Here is a 22,089-nt window from a genome sequence, read left to right as displayed (position 1 = left end):
AAATTTTATCCTCGAGAATACATCGGCTCCAAAACACATCCTTTTTGGAAACGATTCTCGCGCAGCCAATTCCTGAAAAAAATCATTTCGTTCATGTGTGAAACTTTTTTTGCCTTAAGTCCAGTCACTCTATTGAATAGAGGAGGCGATGGCAACGTGACTTGGGTGAGAAGAAGAAGAAGAAATGTGGAAATCAGTATTGGAGAACTCCTCAGATGTTACCTATAGTCTACACCAGTGGTTCTCAACGTGGGGTCCGGGGACCGCCAGGGGTCCTTGAGGGGGTTCCAGGGGGTCCACAGCAAACTGATGAATTGTTAAACTTCAGCATTATTTAATTTACAAGAAGCTAACACAATAAGAGAATGTAGAAGAATGACTATTTTGATCATAGTTTCAATGTTATCTCTTTAATTACAATACAGATAGTCATGGAAATCTGGACAAAATCATATCTAACAATAAAAATATTCTAAGATTTGGGTCCGACAGACAAAATCTAATCAAACAGGGGTCCGTGGCCCTAATGTGGGCTAAATTAGCGGTCCTTGATACGAAAAAGGTTGAGAATCACTGGTCTACACAACAATTTTAAAGGGATTTTCGAAGCATGGCAACCATTTATGAACATGGTTGATCCATGTGGGTGAGACATCTTGTCGCAATACTAAAGAATTGGTAATAGACATGTACCTTCAATTGTCTGGTCTTGTGTTTACTTATTGCTGCTGTGCAATGCTCTGCTATTCTCTTTTGTTGTTTTTGTCTGCTATGGGAAAAGCTGAGTCTTGACTGCTGTGCGTGCTATTTGAACCTTGAATTAAAAGTAGTCTATTATTTTTTAAAAAAGCACAAATTAAAACAGGAAAGCAAGCTTGTTGTAGTGGGTGAGAGGGTGCATGTGTGATGTGTGCGTGTGTGTGTGTGCGCACAAAGAGAGAAGAGAGAAGGACAGAGAGAAATTTATGAGTGGAGTTACTGAGGGAAATCATTAGGCGGTTTGGTTTAGCAGACAGGCACTAATCTATATTTGACGTTGCTGAGAGATGGAGATTCATGGGCAGTTCGGACGAGACTATTTTCCCTCGTCAAGATCTCCTCTGTCTCATACAGAGAACTGAGAGCGTGCAAGCTGATCTGGAATCTAGGCTGGTGCAGGTTCATGTGAACTTTGCAGGACCAGATGAGGGATTCTGGCTTGAGCCCAGGCTGCCTCCCACAGAAATCTGCTTAAAAATAAAGTTGAATAGATTGCAGCAACATGTTGACAGACTTAGTCACAGTCTCTACTGATGCCAAAGCTTCTCATTATAAAAGATACTCTGAGCGCCCTGCATATTTGCACTAAAACTGAAGTTTAGACTGGAAACAGTTGGTAAGTATAATTTTTCAGATCTGCAAGTGATCTCTCGACTTCATTAGCAGATCATCTATATCTAAAAGATAGTTGTTTTTATTTGAAATACTACTGAATAGCTTTTGTCTTTAATTTCCACATTTCTGAATCCATGTCATCAATGTCTGTCTTTTGAAACTGGTAATTATGTCACTGTTGTAACTTCACTATTCTTTCACAGATATGATTCTGAAGATTTGGTCCAAACTAAACTAAACTAAACTAAACTAAACTAAAAGTACCTTTAACATTTCATTTTCTCTGTCAACTCGTTCTTTAGATGTTTTTTCCCAAAAAATACACAGAATATTGGTGTTTGTGTGCAGTTTCTCTTGAACCGCCGTTCCATCTCTCACCCACACCCGTTCCGCTCCTCTCTTCCTTGACCTCCTATTCAGTCATCCTGACAGATTTGGACTCTGGCTCTAGCAGCACTCCCCCTGCTGGCTCACCCTGACCCTGCAGAGGAACATGGGTTCTGAAAAAGATGCATCTGAAAGCGGAGAGAAGTTGGTGGGTCATATTTTTCATGTCTCCAAAGGAAGAAAAAGCACATATTTTCTGCACATCTCTTGCACATCTTCTCTCTATCTCTGAAAATTCTTTGAAAATGCTCACAATTGACATATAGGCCTGGGAGACGTATAAAAATGGTTTTGGATTGGAAATTTGAGAGTACTGGTTATTTCAGCTAAGGTCCAGTATGACAATAAACCACCTCTGGCTTTCACTGAAGGCTAATGGAATTCAACTCCAAAATCACAAGACCGTATATTGCTTTGGCTGTTGTTTTTGTTAGGTTTGTGGAAATTGTCTCATATGAGGGATTTTAAAGGGAACTATGGAGAAGCTGTCTACTCTAACTTTCAAGTCGGCACTGAAGCAGATAATCACAAGCTCAGTGTCAGAGGCTTTATCAGCGGAGGGCCAGGTGAGTGAGGAAAACAACACTTTCTATCTCCACTTGCACGGCACATGTAAAGAAAATTAAAATCGTAACAGACAGGCAGACAGACATAGATTACAGTATTCCAAGTATTATCAGTAATTCTGATAATAGTTCACAGCTCACATGTATTCCCAAGAGCATTGAAAAATACAATTTACTGTGAGGAAAATATTAAAACAGGGACACACTTCTATGGTGCTGCAATTCACAATGGTTATATATTTTTAACTAAGGTGATTACAATGGTAAGTGCATAAAGTCCAATGCATTTGGGAATTGCACATTAAATGAAGCTGAGTGACATATTTATGACATTTTTCTATACTTTTCTTCTACTTTAGTGTGCATTAAGACCCAATATTTCACTTTTCTTTCTTGGAAGTAGCCAAACAAAATAGCACTTATTAATTTTTTTTAAGCACTCTTTACAACCATTAGTTGCAATAACATAATTAGTTTTACTCACACATTTGTTCAATGATCAGCAGGTCTACAATGAAATTCATGCATGCATACATCACACACACGGACACACACACACACTCACACAGACATGAGTGTATTTGAGAGTTTGTCCAAAGTTCAGGTCTGATTTAGACCAATTAGACCAACCAAAAAAACTATTGGTTCGAACGCAACCGTCTCTTTTCTTTACATAAATGTCCTCTTTAAAAAGCATCGCCCCCTCCGGACCACGACACGACAGCAATGTGCCTCCATAACTGTTCAAAACTCAAGCAGGGTCTGCACTAACATTATAAAATAAACTACAGTACCTTTATTATGCACTCCAGCTTTCATGTATTTGTTACAAGGGCTTTTGCTATTTGCATTTACGCAGGCTGTTGCAGTCCTTTGATTGCTTTGTTTGATTTTGTTTCTGATGTGTATTATGTGTATTGTATGCGTTTAAGAGCCTTGCTAGAGTTTTCTATACAAATGCACTACACTATATAAAGTATTTCATTAGCTGCTTAGGGATATGAAAATGTGAATGTGTGTGTAAGTGTTAGATTTTGCATTAGCTGGTAATTTCTGGTGTAAAACTCCTGCTGCTTTAGTCATATAAGACAAATTATGAGGCTATGAGGCTCTTATACTGCATCCTCCATCTGTTCTTGTGTGTACTGCATCTCATATCAAATGCATGAGATGCTGATATTAAAAAATCTTCGTCTGACCTCTGATGTGTTTGTGCGCGTGGGCGGGTGGACACAAGTCCTTGGTTGCGAGTGCTATTCAAAGAATCATGCTCAGCCCTTGACAACAAATGCTGCAGAAAGCTTCTCGTGTGCAGGTACCCAACACAACATCAAAACACAGACATCAGTTCATCCAACTTTCAGATGTTCATGCAGATCATAGAACAAATTAGCATCTCCAAAACTCCTAATTAATGATTCAGCAGGCCAGTCAAAGAAGAGAGCCCACATGAATGATTAAATATGTGCTAACCTAATTTAGGGCTTAATCCATAATGAATGAATTACACTGTTTAGTCATAGCAGAGAGAGAGAGGGAGAGAGGCTTTCGACTTTTTAGACATCAGAAAATGCTGGGACTTATGAAGTGACGATCATAAATGATTCCGCTTCGGATGGCTCGACCTCACCATTAGTTCAACTGCAATCACTTCAGAGCCGCAGCAAACACAACAGCCTGGCCTAGTCAAGATATAACCGTGGCCAATTAGACCAATGCTGTCGCTATGGAATTGGAGAATAAATCTGATCCATTGTAGTAGTCGCCATGTCCTATTTATGAGTCAGTAGAAGTCGAGTGCTCCCCATAAGTTGTTTTTCACCTCTGAAATTCCAAAAGATAGTCATTACTGTATTTGTGTGTGTGTGTGAGAGAGAAGTGTGAGAGGGAGAGTTACTTTAGCAGTGGTGAGAGAGAGAGAGAGAGAGAGAGAGAGAAAGAGGGAGAGAGAGAGGGAGAGAGTCAACAGTCTAATCTAGAGGTGAGGAGTAATATCAAAGAGAAGAGACGAGTGAAGTCCTGGAGCTGCAGCCAGCCAGTGCAAATCCCCGTGGAGGAGGAAATCTCAAAGTGACAGCTTTCAATTACAGCAGTATGAGAGAGAGAGAGTGTGTGCGCGTGTGTGTGCGTGTGTGTGTGTGTGTGTGTGTGTGTGTGTGTGTGCTACCTGTCAGCACCTCTGGGCTTCACTGACACTTGACTGGGTGTCACAGCTTTTGGAATGAAAGCACTTCATGCACAGACACACACACATGCACGCACACGCACACACACACACACTATCTCTCTCTTGTTTTCTTTCTCTTTCTCTCTTTCACACATGCTCCTCCATGCTCAAGTGTATCGGTCGGTCTAAAACGCCACAGAGAGAAGAAGCGCTCCATATTGTGTGTGTGTGTGTGTGTGTGTGTGTGTTGTGAGTGTTATCTGCGAGTGTGATCTGTTGGTGCAGTGTGTATCAAGGGGTTAGCTTGCATTTCGCATCCTTTATTTAGTCAAAGGAAACAATGGCTATGACTAATGAACTCTGGGTCAGTGAGTCTATGGTGGAGGGTGATTCAGCAGGAAATCATAATCACAATACTTGACAAACCTATAATAGCATAATATATGTTATTAATACACAACATCACAGTGTTGCGAAAATATCCGTGTCAGCCAAGTGTGGTGTGTATGACAAATATATGTGCAATACAACACAATCATTTCATGGTTTGTGTTTATGGTTGGTTAAAGTTGAAGGTACTATGTATCTATATTCTGAATAAATAATCATTAAATAGTTAATTCAAACAAGGCAGATGTTCAAGGTTTTTGTTCAAAACCTCTAGACTGTCAGTTTTTTGTTAGCAAATGTTTTACCATGGAATGAAAAAATACCACCGCAGAGTTTTGTCTTTTTCTTTTTTTTTCTTTAAGTAGAAGTGATTTTGGAACTGAACTCCTGCAGCCACAGTCTCCACAAGGTGGCAGTAGAACAGCATTTTTGCTGCTCTAGCCGAATGAGTGAGTCATCCAGCCAGAGAAGCTGCAGCCTCTCAGACAGACAGAGGAGATGGAAACAGCCAAACCTGCTGTACTGACCCCAGTCTTAGGGCTAGAGCTCAGCCGCTAAACTAAAAAGTAAACCATGGCCGCATAAGAATCTACATTTCCTAGTTGAATAAGAAGATCATAGGAGAAAGCATGTTCAATAGAGGAGGCAAAGAAGTCCCAGTCTAAACCAGGCCAGTAGTCTGTAACACTTTTCAGCATGTCGTCCCTTCAAACCTTGCTTCAAAGAAATCAATGATCTGACTTTGACTGATTGGTGTGAGTGATGTACTGCAGAGCCCGCTCTGGTCCAATGCAGGCCATCCTTTGCTAAATCTGGGATTATTCATAGGAAGGAAGAGGCGCTTCTGAAGGAATCCGAACAGGGCGCGCTCGCTCACTGGGCGATAGCTGGTGAGGCATCGTTATGTAAGACAGTGTAGACACTCAAGGATGGGGCAGAGATTTGTTGCCAAGGCAGTTTTTCAAGTATGCTGCTTTTTCCTCGCAGAATTAGTGTCCCAGAATGAGCCCTATAGGCCTGTGAATCTGGGATGAGGAGCAGCATTAATGCGTTGTTGTGTTGTTTATGTAACTGGAGAAGGGGAATTAGCAAGGGTTAACGGTTCTCCTCCTTGCTCTTCCTCTCTTTCTCTCTGATACACACACACACACACACACACACAAGTTTGTACTACTATACTTGTGAGGACCATCATTGACTACATTCATTCCCTACCCTTAACCCTCATCACTACATGCCAAACCTTAACTCTTACCCTAAACCCAATTCCTAACCCTAAACTAACCTTAACGTTAACCTAACACTAACTGTGTGTGTGTGTGTGTGTGTGTTTGCAAGCACATGCACACATCTGTTAGTGAGATGTGGTTGTGTGGGTGGCACTATGCGGTAGGACAGCCAGGTGAAACGACTGTGTGGTGTCCAAACTCTGCAGGAGTGAGCTAATCCTGGTTTCTCATGCTAATCTGAGTATTGAGCGTCTGTATGGGGGGCCACGCTGACACCTGATGGTGTGGAGGTCAGAGCTGTGTGTGTGTGTGTGTGTGCGTGTGTGTGTGTGCGTCTGCGTGTGTGTGTGTGTGTGTGTGAGTGGTGCACCTCTTGCCCTTTCCAAATGTCACAGAAGGGGCAACTCCTGAGGAGGGGGGACTATAATGTGGGTGGGCAGATGTGTGTGTGTGTGTTTCATTAAAACCTCTACTATTAAGCCCTTCAAACACATCAGTGGTGTGTGTGTGTATGTGGTCTGTGTGTGTACACAGGTATATATGTACACATGTGTTTGTGCGTACAGCATATTTGTGTGTAACTCTCTCCGCAGTGTCCCATTCTCTGTTCTCTTATTGCATCTTTAATAACCGTCGTCCCCAATACAGCACAGTTGTCAAACTCTGCAGAACAACATCCTCTGAACACAAAATTTGAAAATGAATTCACATATTCGTCCCAGTCTTTTACAGTTAAGTCTTGATTTGTGTACATGAGCATGTCTCCCAAAGTTAGAAACCAGAGAGTAAGTGCACTTTCCTGTCAGGTTATCCGGCGCCACTTTCTGCAGCTGTTCCATTCACAGTGAATAGAGACCCAACCTTGTTGATATTACAGTGTGACAGTGGCAAGGTTGAGTTTTCAAGGGTTTGTGGTGCAGAACTATCAGGCACTATTATCGGTAATGCTATGAAACCATGATTCCACACGTGTACAAAAACACAGGTGCAAAGGCATACTGAGTAGGATTTTGCCAGTTGTCACTTGAAAACACAATTTTCAAAGTTGACCACTCCTCCCCAGCTCAACAAGACACGAAGGGCGCAAGGACAGCGAGGCAAAACGCCAAGCAGACGAGGCTCGTTCCAAACCGAGAGTGAGTCTGGGGTTGGCTCTCACCCACTGGCGAGTATTGGAGAGGGTGGGGATGAAGAGCGACGCAAGAGTTGGCCTGTTTTCTGTTGGACAGGTAGGTGGCAGTTAGCTTAGCTAGCTAGGTATCAGCATTTCTACTACAACGAAGCTATGCTAACAGCGGTAGCTAGCTGCCAGCTCACGACACACGCTAGCTCTGACCAGAACTCCAGTTACTCTGTATACCACTACTACTAATATTACTACTGTAGCCACTAGCCAGCTTGGCTTTTAGATATAAAACGGACAGACGGAGACGCTGTCACAGACTACCAATGGGCCGTAATGAGTAGGATGAACTTTGGATGGTTTATGCTATTTCAAGGGGGAAAATCCTGCTCAGTGTGCCTTTAACACCAACAAACATTCTACTAGCCTGGCTTTAAGCTCCATGAATTCCCCCATTTTTGCTTTCACTCGTATTGATTCGTTAACCACGTGACTTGTGTGGGTGACAACAACAATGAGCGCTTCATGTCAGTAGATCCAGGCGAACATTGCACGCCTACAGTCTGTCACCATTCGCTGCTATTCTATTCATGCATCAAAAACAATTAGCAGAGTAACACCGTTTGCTTGAGAATTGTTATGCATCGTTGCAAAAAAGAAACAGAAAATGTGGGCTATATATCAAACATTGCTTTATAACACTAATATTTGTTTGTCAGAGGGACTTTTCAGGAGTATACCATTATTTTTTTTTGCTGAGAGTGAGTAAAACATAAGACAATGAACATCCACGAACAAGTACGGTGTGATATATTCCTTCTCCGCTCCTTCCACTGCTGCCTCATTTTCTGTTTCCTCTCTTGCTTGTAGTTTCTATGGTTTCTACCTTTGAGAGGGAGAGAGTTGGTCATGTTAACAAACATTGATTAAGCTGCCCAACATAGGTATAACGTATGCTCTGCTTTAAGGAGTTTCCCTTTAGCACACTGTACTGTTTTCACTAAGTCTTATAGTCAGGCAGCAGATCAAACTACATGTACACCTCTGTACCTTCCTTGTTTTTTGACAGTGTATAGGTCTTACTGTAATGTAAAATTAAAAAAAATTATATTTTATCCAGTTTTACTTTTCACTAGGGCATTTTTATTGCAATATCTGTGAAATGATTTGAATTATTTACCCATTTTACCCCACCAGAAGCAGCAGATTAAACATGACTTCCCTCAACAAACACACAGGCTATAAGTTTTACTTTTGGGGGTGTGGAGTAGGGGTTTTGGTGCAGAGGATAGTGTGTGTGTGTGTGTGTGTGTGTGTGTGTGTGTGTGTGTGTGTGTGTGTGTGTGTGTGTGCGTGTGTGTGTGTGGGAGGGGGTTACACAATGTCAAACAGGCAAAGTGCAGCATATAAAATAGTTCCCAATCATAATTATATCACTACACGGTTGCCCTCTTTCATTGTCGGCCTATCATTTTTACATGATTAAGACACTGAACTCAACTGACCACACCTTGTAAGTTTTCCAAGGGAATAAACCATGTCCAAAGTGACGCTACTACATCATTAAAAGACACAGATAAGGCACCGCTGAGGTGTTAAAAAAGTCAGCTTTAGAGAACAAGATGAAATATAAAGCTATTCACTTGTGTTTTTTAAGATGTTTAAAGAACACAAGGTTAAATGACTCACACCCAAAACAAATACGAAACTTGGGTATTAGACAATTGAAAAATGATGATGTCATCCTCTGCTGCTGGCACAAGGCCCTTGTACTTAGCTCCATCACCGCTGTATCCCTAGTATCGCTGCAGTAATCACTTTTTAATAAAGAGAATGAAATCCCACAGTTTCACGAAAGCCACTCGTGTCCACTGATCTATTTCTGTTCTGGGCCAACTCACTATCACAACCTCGTGAATTCCTCTTATGCTCCACGATGGACCATTGTGGCTCTCCTACTCGGCCAACTGCACTCTGTGGTAACTGTGGTAGCAGATGTCGTGGGAACGCTAAGGGTCAGTCATTTGTGTGCGTGTGTGATTGAGTGTGTGTGTGTATGTGCGTGTGTGTGTTTGCCTGTATGTTTGTGTGTGTGCTTAATTTATTCAGGAATTCCCCTGATATCAACTGGCACACGTTACTTTCCCAGCCTCTCCCCTAATCCCCTTCCTTTTCATAAGTGTTTCCCAGACCAAAATGGAAAACCAATTGAATTATGGGGTACAATCTGTCTGATACAATACTTCACATACTTCCCTCTTATCCTCTCCACTAATGAGGCAAACAGGGCAGCTTAATAGGCTGTTTAGGTTGGACATTATATGGATAATTTAAAAGCTATCCCCTTCATAAGTCTGTAAAAGAGATAGATGCATATTCTAGTGTCTCTGTGCATTTTACAATGATATTTAAAGCTGTAATAAGTGAGACTTTTACTGTCCAGTGGCACAAAATGACCATAATAGATCTGCGGGGGGTTGTTGATCAATATCACTGGCGATTTCTGGCTTTCAAAACTCACTTTACAGCTTGTATTCTGATCTGGAATAAACACTCTCAGCCCATTGCAATTTCAACACACTGACATAAAAGTCGATAAAAGTCATAGATTATGCCCCTTTATTTATATACATAATGCCCCTTTGAGTCATGTTGTGAGATAGTACACAAAAAGAATTATTACAGAGTATTACATGCAACATGGGTACAGACTACAGCCAGACCCAAATCAACAATACATAGACCATGAAGAGAATCATAAAAGGAACATAGTGCATGTCATTGCTTGTACATAATATAGAGATTCCAGTAATGTTCGTGTTCTGGCCTTGGAGGCCGAATGTGGAGGTTCAACCTCTTTTTTCATTTTGGGCCAGATTAAATAGTCATGATAAGGCTCTGTCAGTCTATCCTCCCACCTACCACACTCCCCTCTCCTCCCCTCCCTCCCTCTCACTCCCTTCATCCCTCTTTATTGGAGCTTCCACTGCAAGGTGAGTATATGCAGCTGCAGATCCTTCATAACACACCGCAATAACCATTCATTTTCTGCTGTGTGGATATGTTTTGTGTGTGTGTGCGCACGCACAGACACACACACAGATGAACACACATGAGGAACACACACAGACAGACACACATATATACCAAACACACACACACATACACAGACACCCAGGTCTGAAATAGCATTCAGCTAAGTCCCAGCAATCACCAGGCACTTTGGCATCAATAGATGATGCTATGAAGTGGACATGAATGTTGTGTTTTCATGATTTGTACATGCGTGGGTGTGTGTGTGTGTGTGTGTGTGTGAGAGAGAGAGAGAGAGTGAGAGAGAGAGAGAGAGAGAGAGAGACAAAAAGAGAAGCAAAGGAGAGGAAGGGAGAGAGATTTGCATGTATAGGCATATTTGAACTTTCCTGTTCTTGTGTATCTCTTCACTTACTGTGTGCATATGTGTGTGTGTGTGTGTGCGTGTGTGTGTGTGTGTGTGTGTGTGTGTGTGTGTGTGTGTATGTGCGCGTGTCCACATGCCAATCTGTATGTACGTGGGCATGTGTATGCGTGCGGTTAACCTTACAATGTGCTGTGTTGTGGGATTTTCTTTCTGATGGATACAGGCTCGATCAGCAGATTAGGAAAATCAGCGTTATGCTTCGAATAGGTGTTAGAAAACAAGGGCTTACGTGTTCTTGAAGAAAGGATCTGTCATCTTACAGCTTGCTGCCCCCACATACTAGATGTTTATTAAAGCAAATGATGATACCACTGAAATACGCTTCATCCATTGTGTCACTCTCACACTCTCCTCTTAGTGTTTCTCCCTCTCCTCTCTTGCAAAGTTTACACCACCAAATGTTTCCTTCTACTCCTCTCTCTCTGTCTGTCTCTCTGTGGTGTCTGTGGTGTAGGCAGCGGTGATATCTCCGTCCTGGGTATTATTAGTCTCTCTGGAGAGCTCTACCTGTAAACAGCCAGTCGCACCACTGTCAGACAGGGAGCAAAGACCAACTGTGAGACGTGGGCAGCGGAGGGACGCAGTGGGACTAGTGAACTAATGAGGAAATAACCACAGGGATGACAGTGAGATATATATTAAAATACAAACACGCTTAATCTTCTGTTTGCCGAGATCACAGACATTACTTTATTTCATCAGCGGCTGGAGCCACGTAACTTAGCTCACCTCTATATAGGAGAGGGAGTGGCAGGGAAGGGGAATCTGTGTGTGTGTGTGTGTGTGTGTGTCCTGTGAGCCTGTGTTTGCTGCGCGCATGCACACACATGCACGTGTGTGCAATCATGCGACGTGATTAATGATGAGCCTTCCAGACACAAACAAATACAAGCGGGGGTGGGGGGGGGGGGTGTCAGTGCTACAGGGTCTTTGCTCAGTAAGCAAGTACAATGATAAGCCAATGAGGTGCGGCAGAATGAGGCTGAGTAGAAACGACGCTTGCCTTGTTGATATACTGTATACATTTCAATGCTCAACATGCTCACAGGCTCTGACTCAACCCTCTGACTCGGTTCTATCTCCTCGAGTAATTCCTGGGGTTGGGGCGTACCGTGGCTGATTACGGCCGTTTTCACACTTGGTACGTTTGCTTGCGTCCGAACCCGAGTTCGATTGTTCCCAAGCCGCCTGGCATCACTGGTCTGGGTTCACACTGTGTTATAATTCTGCCAAACTGAGGTATGTTTGCCAAAACATTCGTCATCAACGTGAGTCCATCCAATGCACTTTATCAGTGAAAATTCCTCAAATGGAGAACAATGTACGCCTTGCACCTGTGTGCCTCACATGCTTCATGCTGCACTTGTTTTTATTTCCTGAATGAGTACGTACTGCGTTCTCACTGATGCAAACCGCACCACAGTTCGCTTGGAACTGTCCTCAGACCGCCTCATACAGGTGAACTCGGGTGTGGTTCCTTGGTCTGCACCCGAGCCCTAGGTCCTAGGTTAAAGGCCCAAGGAACCCCAATAACTTGTTTTGCATAACTGTTCAGTACCAGGGGGAGCAGTGTTCAGTTAACCAAAGGGAGAGGGGTCTGGGGCGGCTCAGCCCAATTCATTGGGTAAAACACAGAGAATTAAAACAGCAATAAGAAAAAAAAGTAAGAGTTATCAGTCCTCTTGATCCTAAAAAGTCCATAAAAGATGAAAAAAAAAAAAAAACAGATAAGAATCCTAGGTAAAAAAAAGATCCACAACAAAAGTTAAAAAAGGGGGGAAAGAACTCTCCTCTTCTTCAATCACCAATAAAAACAGTTCACCTTGCACCTAGGTGCAGCAATGGCAGAAACACTCATCCAGAGCAGATAATAACACAGCCGGTCCATCTGGGCCATAGGCACCATGGTAAGCCTGAGCAATCCCTCTACCTGGAATTGGCCCTGGACATTTCTCAACTGCAAGCTGGCCCCTGCTCCTGGCGCTACTCCTTCCCACTGGACACCTACACACAGTGTGCAAAAGCTGAAGTAAATTTATAATGCAGAACTACCATGAGTCACCACCGCAGCCGCCAATCATGGAGGCTACCACCAGGACCTGCAGCTGGCACCACCCCAAGCACCCACCGACTCACTTCTCAACTGTTAGCTCTATACAACTCATGCATTCTTTTACTCACAGTCTTCCTGGGTGGCAGGCTCCCTGCAGCCTACTGGCCCAGATATGTGGGAAGAGGCCTTGGGGGTACTGGCTCCGCTGCACCTCTGGTTCCTCACTCCATCACCTCCGACACAGCTTGGCGTAGTGGCAGCAGAACAAGGTTCTCTTTGTCCTGCGGCTCCTCTGCGGCTCTCCTGGTGGTTTGGCGCCGTCCCCGTTCATATCCTGGAGGAAAGGCGACTGGCCAGCCTCTACTCCCACCCCAACAGTGGCTGCCCTCATAGGCTGGTCCGTCTGTCCATCAAATCTCATCAACAGTTCAGTTGTGGAACAGGGCATCAGTGGTGGTCGGGGAGGGGTTTGCTTGCTGGAATAGCATGCAACATGAACACAATGCAAACGAAGGTAGGCTTGACAAAACAGGCCACCCGAAAGTATGTAACTGCATATGTGTCACTACAGACAATATAAATACATTGTTACAGCATACAGAATATCATGCAAAGATAAAAATGTCATGCAGCACAACATAATGCAAAATACAGCCATATTGACAGTCATATCGACATATTGTCATTGAAATTTTTAACCCTCTTCTGAAAAATATGAGACTATCACTGCAGCTGAGAACAAAATTTGCATAAGTGGCTGCTGTGAGCATCATCTGGTTTGTGCTGGTGGGAAAAAAAATGCTGCGCACACAACATATTGAGTCTGGCTGTAACCCTGTATTACAACTGGCAATGTAAAATCAAAGAGTTTGCACACAAGTGGTTTAACGGCCAATCTACACCAGATGCGTTTTTGATTCATTTTTTTGGGGATGTGTGAGATGTGCGAGTGCCGGAGCCAATACGCTCCTATTTCATTCTGTGCTGCAGTCTACATTAGGAACGTGTGATGTATGCAAGACCACCGTTGCCAACTTTTCAGACCCCCCATGGAGACTTTATTTCTCCGAAGCGACTACCGACAAATCTAATGACTTTTCCAACCATGGGGAACAATGTTAATGTGTTGACTCCCAAAACATTTGGTGACAAATCTGCACGGCTCATGCCAATTTGTGCTTCTTGCTTTTCTGATCCAAACAGGTCTGGTGATTACAGCACAATGTCCCAGCAATGCTTAAGCCTAAATGTTGCTAACGTGATGTGATAAATGTAGATTAGTAGATTAGATTAGTCACATTTCAACATTATCTGCTAGAAATGACTCTTCTCTTTGTTTGCTAGCTAGTTAACATTCCAGTTCCAACCTCGCCTTTAAGTGCCCATGTCGTCTCTATCGCACATTGATGACATCCTGAATAGGTCAAAGGAAAACCATGGTAGAAGCTACATTTTCACTTTTAGAATCAGTTCCAGTTCTGTGTGATAGCATTCCAGCACAACGTTTAGATGTAATGATATTATGATACAATATAGGAAACGCTTCAAATTCCTTTCTATGTGTGGGAAGTTCCTACTGCTAAAAGCCAGAGACCGGCAACACAAAGTAGCCCCAGCGGTCATATACATTACACTTTCAAAAGCAGCTAATGTCACTGTAAATACACCATTAACTTCAGTGTTGTAAATTTCAATTATCATTCTCCTAGCATGAACCTGTAGTTACAGATCTACCAACAGGTTAATTACCGGTAAATGTATCTGAAAATTGTTCAAAATGAAAACAGACCTAACCTAAAGCTAATCTAAATTATTCAGTAGTTTTCCATATATCCTCATAAATAGTAATTAGGTTTATAACTGCCGTCTGACTATAATTACTATTAAGTGATCAAGTAATTTAGCATAATATCTGTTTCCTTAGCTTTATTGTTACCATGTCCTTAATGTGAGGTTAGTGATAAATTTATGTTGCATGTTCTCTGATACTGTATTGTTGATAATTCAATTAATTTGTTTTCATTAATGACTGCCTGGATGGAATATAAACCATATTGTGCCATTGTCAAGAAGTTTTAAGCCAATAAGAGGTGCTTGTGGGAGTTGATAAGGAACCGGCGGGGGATTTTATTTGGGAAAGGCTTCATTTTCAAAAATGTGGAACAGGTTCAATTCCACACTTCTTTTTCTGTGACTGCATGCATCGCTAAAACAATTTAAGAGCCGAACACAGTCCCCATGCTTCAGACGTGTCAAATTCACAACTCCTCCCACCCAATCTCTCCTCTCTCTCTCTCTCTCTCTCTCTCCCTCTCCCCTTTTAACTCCTGCTTTTTAATATCACTTTCACTTCTGCTATCTTCTCACATCTCTTAACGCAACTACCTCTCTGTCTCTCACGCTGTCACTGTCTCATTTCCTCACACACCCGGCAATCTTTTCAAAATCACTTCCTTGATTCACATCTTTGCCCTCCCCATTTATGAGCACTTTATTGAGCGGCGGAGAGGTGGCAGAAAAACAGACATAATTGCCTAGGGTGGGAAGTTATTGGAAAATGGATGAATTGGGGTTTTTTTCGGGGAAGAGCAGTGAGAGTATTAGGAATAAAGAAGGCTCCTTAATAACGCCGAAGGTCAGGTGCAGGGATGTTGGGGAGTGATTTTTTCACGCTGCAGCAGTATGGAGATGAATAAACACACGTAGCAGTTTTCTCTCTCCCTCACTGCATATGCAATTTATCAGTGTGTGTTTGTGTGTGTGCGTGTGTATTGTTGGGGTGGGGGTGTGTGTGTGTTGGGGGGGTTACGCTGATATTGTTATTCTTTGCCAGCTGTGCTTGACTGTCTAAGGTTAGCATTCCTGCCGATAAGGGTCGTTTAAGTTCATCTCCACGGTTACAATCAGACACCCACAAGGCGGTTGAGTTTGGTTAAGAGAGGGAGGATAAAGAAGAGGAGAACAGGAAAGAATATTGCTGAGAGAGGCAGACATAGTCAGTTAGCCTAATAAGAACATCACTCTATTGACTTTTTTTGCAGTCAGCACCGTGTCTGTGTGTGTGTGTGTGTGTGTGTGCACATCCATGCATGCATCTGTGTGTCTCTGTGTGTCTGCATTTTCATTGTCTCATTTCCAGCTATTTCATACCTAATTTTAGAGTTACATTCAGGAAAGTACATCGCATATTGAAGTTGCAGGCAAACTGTTTCAGAGCGCTGTGCCTTTATGGAGGATAGTCAGGAAGTTTACCAGGTTTCTGCTGGTTTTAATGAAGCAACTCCTTCCACAACCGTTGCCTTTAAAGCCGCGCTCTCACTTCTGCAGTTTGGCGGCGCTTGCAGCAGGGAGTAGTGATGTCACAAATCCACAGAAACTAAGGGAAATGTCTTCATGTCGGGTAACTTTGTGCCATTTTTTCATTTGTGTAACACATTTATGGTGATATAATGATAATGTGGCCACAAGAATCTCAAAATAGCTAACTTTAAAATTGGAAATGAGTGGCTGCCACTGAAAATGAGTGTTATTCTGTCAAATGCATTTCTGAGGAAAGCTTGCTGCAATACTGAAATCACTAATGATCCATATTTGAAAGATAACTGTACAGCAAAGTTGATCGGAGCAAAATGGCAGCAAAAGGCTAACATGTAGCTAGTCTGTTTGCCAAGGATATAGTCTATTTTTCTTTTCATTTCAGGGACAGTGGCAGCCATCTGTTCCAGCACAAATAGGGTAACTCTTCCTTTTGCGGTCACCCTACAGGGCGTCACACTGCGAGTGACTCGGCTGATGGGTCGCTCTATTCTTTGAGGTGTGAGAAGCTCCGATTGCTTCTACGAACTTGTCTTGTGCAGCTTGAACAGACAATTTTTTACTGCTCTGTAATTGCCTGTCCTAACGTTACTTTGTTCATATTAGCCATAGCACAAGTTTAATTGTGTACTTTCTAAAAATTAAGGCAATAATTTCCCATAAATTAGCTTCTCTACCCACTTGGAAAGGGTTTATTAAACCTGAATGTGTTAGCAACATGCTATAATCTACCGACTGTACAGATAGTATGAGGGAGAAATATTATTTTTAGCTTGGCACGCTGGCTACATGTCTTCTAATTAAAGAGAGACTTCCAAAAATACAGTGTGGCCCGAGCAGAAAGTATAAATGGTAAAGCAGAAAACTAATGAATTGTGAGATAGAAAATGATTAGAAAAACACAACAGTCAATGGAAAAACAAAATCGTTTTACAAATTGATTTATAAATTCAGTAATTTATTAATCACTTAAAAACAGAATAACATGGAGTTATTGACACATTTAATGAACATTTTATTAATTGTTAACAGTTGTAATTGGGTCATTTAAATGTGAATTTAATTAATCACTTCATAAAGTGTTTTTAATGTATCTATTAATTAATCAATAATAATTAATCACTGAACTAGTCTATAATAATTAGGTTGGCACACTTGATGCTCCATGGAAATGTTCCTATTCAGACTGTTCCATTCCACTATTCCATTCTGAAATGATTTAAGCTATTCTTCGATTTCCACCTATAAGAAATCATTGAAATATTTTTTATATCTCACCAACTCATCAAAAAAACCCTCTCCAATTGCATTGTTCATTGCATTGAAACTTTGCACAAACATTTGTCTGCATCACATACCAATTGAAGGTTCATTGAACGTTGTCTTCTCTACTCCTATAAATTGCCATTAATAGCTGCTCCAGGCGGCAGCAGTAACAGAGGCCTGAGATATTCCCACAACATCCCCAGACACCCTGCTCGGCTGACGCAGCACCTGCCGCCGGGATGGAATGTGCGATCTGGCTGTGCAAATCGAGGCCTAATCCACGTGCAAGCGCTGGACGCACCGGGCATCTGTTAAACTCTGCATTATGTAAATGCTTCCTGATTGGCACCCTCTCACTGCCTTTTTTTTTTTGACGAGCCCTTAAAAACTCAAACACATAAACGCCGCGACACATATTGTTCGCGTAGGTTGTGAAAAGGTGTCAAATTGCTTTAAATACTATTCCAATTATTCACAGCCCAATCAACAGTGCTGCACAGTCTAATTCATTTCCCTCAGGTTGCTTGTTCTACATGAAGAAGCCAATGGCAGCGCTATAGACGTATTGTTGGGTTTCGGGCGCGTAAAGAAAGGAGCGTACAAATGGACTTAAGTCAAAGTCAGAATCCGTGTATCATAATGTGAAGGTGGACATGCCTTGATTTATGCATTCATCGGCGCAGATGCATAATTTACAGGAGGCCACATGTGCTCGCATGTACTGTAACTCCGGGGCTGGAATCAACACGGTGTGACGCTAAAGCCAAAGTCTGACTTGGACCCATGGTGAGCTAAGCTTGGGGCAAGGGCTAAGAGATGAATGTATGTCAGAAATATAACAGCACAAGCATGTGTGTGGTAGAGTGCGTGTGCGTGTGTAAGCGTGTGTGTTTGTGTGGGTGTGTGTGTGGTGTATGAGATATATAGAGAGAGAGAGAGAGATAGTGTCAGAGGATGGGATTTATATGGACGGAAGCCTATCATAATTACAAGCCTTGCAGACAGCCCCCAAACCATGAATGCCAACCGATGCTTATGTTGTCTGCTTCTGAGACTTTGGCTTTTTCATCCATAGGCAGGCGATGCTGCTTGCCTCCTCTGCCGGATCCCCTAGGGACCCAAGACCTGACGTCATTCACACACACACACACACACACACACACACACACACACATACACAGCAACACATGAGTGTACAGACAGCAACACATAAACAGACACTCATAAGCCTGTACATGCCCACACACGTGCACGCATGCAATCATGCACACCACTTCCCGGCAAACTCTATAAGAGTTTCTCAGCGAGAAACTGGGACAAACTGTTCTGGCAAGGGAAAACGTCTGTGCTCAGAGAGCAAATCTAACTGTTTGGCAGCCAGCGGAGCGAATGGGCCGGGCTAGCATGTGCGCCGGAGTGGCTACACACACACACACATATGCACACGCAAATGTACACACACACACACACGTATGGTGGAGTAGCTGGCCACAGTGGCAGATGTAAAATGGATGACATCTGGCTGTAGCAAGGTTCTCTCTCAATGTTCATATCTGTCCTATTATCCTGAGGAATGGAGAGAGAGAGGTGGCTAAATATAGCATGGGTACTTTCTGGAGATCCAGTGGTATACACAAACACTATTCTTGGAAGAATGCAAAACCCAATATGACCTCGAGAGGAATGGTAAACAAATGGATGGAAGAGGAGGAAAAGACAGAAGTGGAAAGGCGAGGAGAGCGGAGGAAAGCAGAAAGATAGAGGGGCTGAGGAGTGAGGAAGCGAAGACATGAGAGCAACAGGAAAGTGTGTAGCGAGGAAAAGACGGAAGGAGGAGAAGAGAACAGAGAGGAGAGGAGCCAGAAAGACAAGCGCAGAGGAGCAAAAGAGATTTTTTCCTCTCCTTTTTTTCTCGCTTTCATTCAATCTCCCTCTTTCTATTTCTCTCCCCCCGCTGCTGCTCTCATGGGAACTAAGTTCTGAGTTGCTTGGGTTGTTTGGAGGTGCTGTGAGTGTTTGTCAGTTTGTGTGTGTTTGTGTGTGTGTGTGTCTGTCTGTGTTTGTGTGTGTGTGTGTGTGTGTGTGCATGCATGTGTGTGGGAGGTGGTAAATTGAGCAGGTGTATCAGGAACAAAAGAGCGGGGAAGATCAGTGAGTCAACTATCGCCATGCTGTGTGGATGTGTATATTTGTGTGTGTGAGTGCATGCGTACATGTGAGTGTATGTGTGTGTGTGAGAGAGAGAGAGCGTCTCATAATAAAACTGTCGACCTGGGGGATTTGTCAGGGGAAACAACACACGGTGAATCCCACTTAATGTTTCAGTGAACACACACACACACACACACACACACACACATATACTCAAACAGGCAAACACACGCACATACGCCAGCAGCACTGGATTATGCTAATTTCTCTAAATTCCACTAGGCACTCAGCGATGCAAATATGCCTCTGATTGTCTCTTGGTTTGAGGTGAAGAAGTGGCTCTCGACAAACAGAAAGCCTTCCCAGCCAAAGACTCGGCTTTGTTTTATCATCAACATTTACATATGACAGTCGCTGTTGTTCCCGTTAACACACATGACATATAACATAACATCTTCTGTGCACATACAGGGACAGCCAGCAGATAACAAACTTCAATAACACTAAATGACCACAGGGTATTGTTTTTATATACAGGGCAATGCGTGTTTTATAATATGCAAATCATATGGAAATGCTATAAATTGAACATAAGCACTAGCAGGAAAAAGCTCAATCTGCCTGGCAAACCATGACACAAAGTGATCTCCGACAAAATGGCTTCTTTGTCAAATATCAGAAGCGCCTCCAGACATATACAGTAAATACTTAAGCAGATGCACACTTTGTCAAAAACCCCGGCACTGATTTTTATCCATCTTCTTTTTTTTTTGTCCTCCTTTTCATCCCTCCCTTTCAGAAGTTTAATGAGGTGCAGCGTGGGTGTTTTCTCTCTTTCTCTCTCTCTCTCTCCGTCTCTCTCCCTGCCTCCCTCTATACTCTTCCTATTCCGCTTTGATTTTGCAGACCCGCCCAGTCCAGTTATATTACCTCCATGTGTCCGCGGGGGGTCACACCAGTGCTCTCACTATTAAAATTGGAATTTGGCTTTCTAGTCTTTAAGTAAATGTTACCACTAATTTGTGTGTTGTAAAGAACTGATTTTAAAGCTGCGATATGCAACTTTTTTTTTTTCCATTAAAATAACATTAAATAAATAGGATATATTATAGATTATCAGTGTGTGTCTCTCTGTGTGACCCTGTGTGTACATGACTAAATCCTGCTGAAATTGGCTTTTCAGTGGTAATTGTGACGTCTTGGAGCGTATACCTTTCACTGTGGGCGTGTCCAGTGGTGAGCTGGGTTGTGGCAATTCAGTGCAGCCGCAGCTCAGGAAAGTCATAGCTACAACAATAATGGTAGAAAGCGGTAAGAATTGAAACAACAGCGAAGCTAAATGTACGGCAGACAAGACCCGTTCAAAAACATTGACTTTTTTTTGCAGATTGCCTCTGTTTGCCATCTGCTTCTTCTTCACCTTTGTTGGGCGTGAACTTGTCGAAGTGAGGGGGAGGAAGGTGGAACTAACAATACGCTTTGTTGACTCGAGGCGAAAAGTAGCATATTGTAGCTTTAAGCATGGGCTGCTGTACTGAGACTAGTAAAGCAACTACAAATAACCAGAATTAAGCCGATGCCTAAGAGCAAGCATGTCTACAGAGACGATAATTGCAATATCTAAATATATATAAAACATGTTTTATAAAATGATGAGATAACTGTTCAGTTACATTATCCTACAGTTGATAGCTGCAAGCAAATACTGAACCGATTCTAACATTATATTGACAAAAGACAGTGACTGCTTACAGTAACACTATAGCATGTTACATTAGACCTACATTAGTACTTAGCAATAGATCTAACAAGCTGCTACTCGATTTAGGCACTGACCCAACATAACGATAAAGTGACTAAACTGTGACTAATAAACGATAGTGAAACCAGCCAGTCCGAAATGAAAAGAGCCACATCTGCTTCACTCCTCGGTCCCTTCTCATCTTTGAGTGCCTTTCATCTTGGAAAGGCAATGCAGATAATCATTCTAGTTTTGGCTTGAAGTTGCCGTCCTCTGAGCGATTCATCTGTTTCGTTTTCCTCTGGTTTTCTGTTGATGCAGTTTGAGTTTCTGTTGGTATCGGTCTGTTCTTCGTCTGTTCAGCCATGGTGACAAAACACATCACTCTCTGTGCGCCAGAGGATTTTTTCATGGGAAAGAGCTACCTAATAGGTGCTTAGAACAGCAAATGTAAAAGGTTTCATGATCTGGGTGGTTGAATCACTGTCAGTCAGCAATAGAGAGTATCAAAACAGAATTTTATTTATATGAAAATGTCATCAATTATTACTTTAAACTAGTCAAGTTAAACTGTCACCAGTAATAAACAAGGATTGTTCAGATTACCACTGTAAGATTTGATTTACTGAATAGAAGGTATTGTTCACTCTCAAATGTATTGTCCGTGCTTTAGACACATGGACCGACTGTGTGACACGTAACCAGAACAGACATGAATGCCAGAAAACAAATTCTGCTTTGCAACTTTAATCTCAATATGAGTGCATTTGATGTGCTGTTGATGGAGCAACTGCTCTGGGAGAAGTCCACTGAGATCAACAATGACAGTGAAGGCTGTGCTTTCATTATTAAACTTCCCCTGGTTTG

Source organism: Centroberyx gerrardi, chromosome 3 (assembly GCF_048128805.1).
Source record: "Centroberyx gerrardi isolate f3 chromosome 3, fCenGer3.hap1.cur.20231027, whole genome shotgun sequence".
Lineage (NCBI taxonomy): Eukaryota > Metazoa > Chordata > Actinopteri > Beryciformes > Berycidae > Centroberyx > Centroberyx gerrardi.
The sequence above is the reverse complement of the archived record's forward strand: the minus strand, read 5'-3'. Positions refer to the sequence as shown.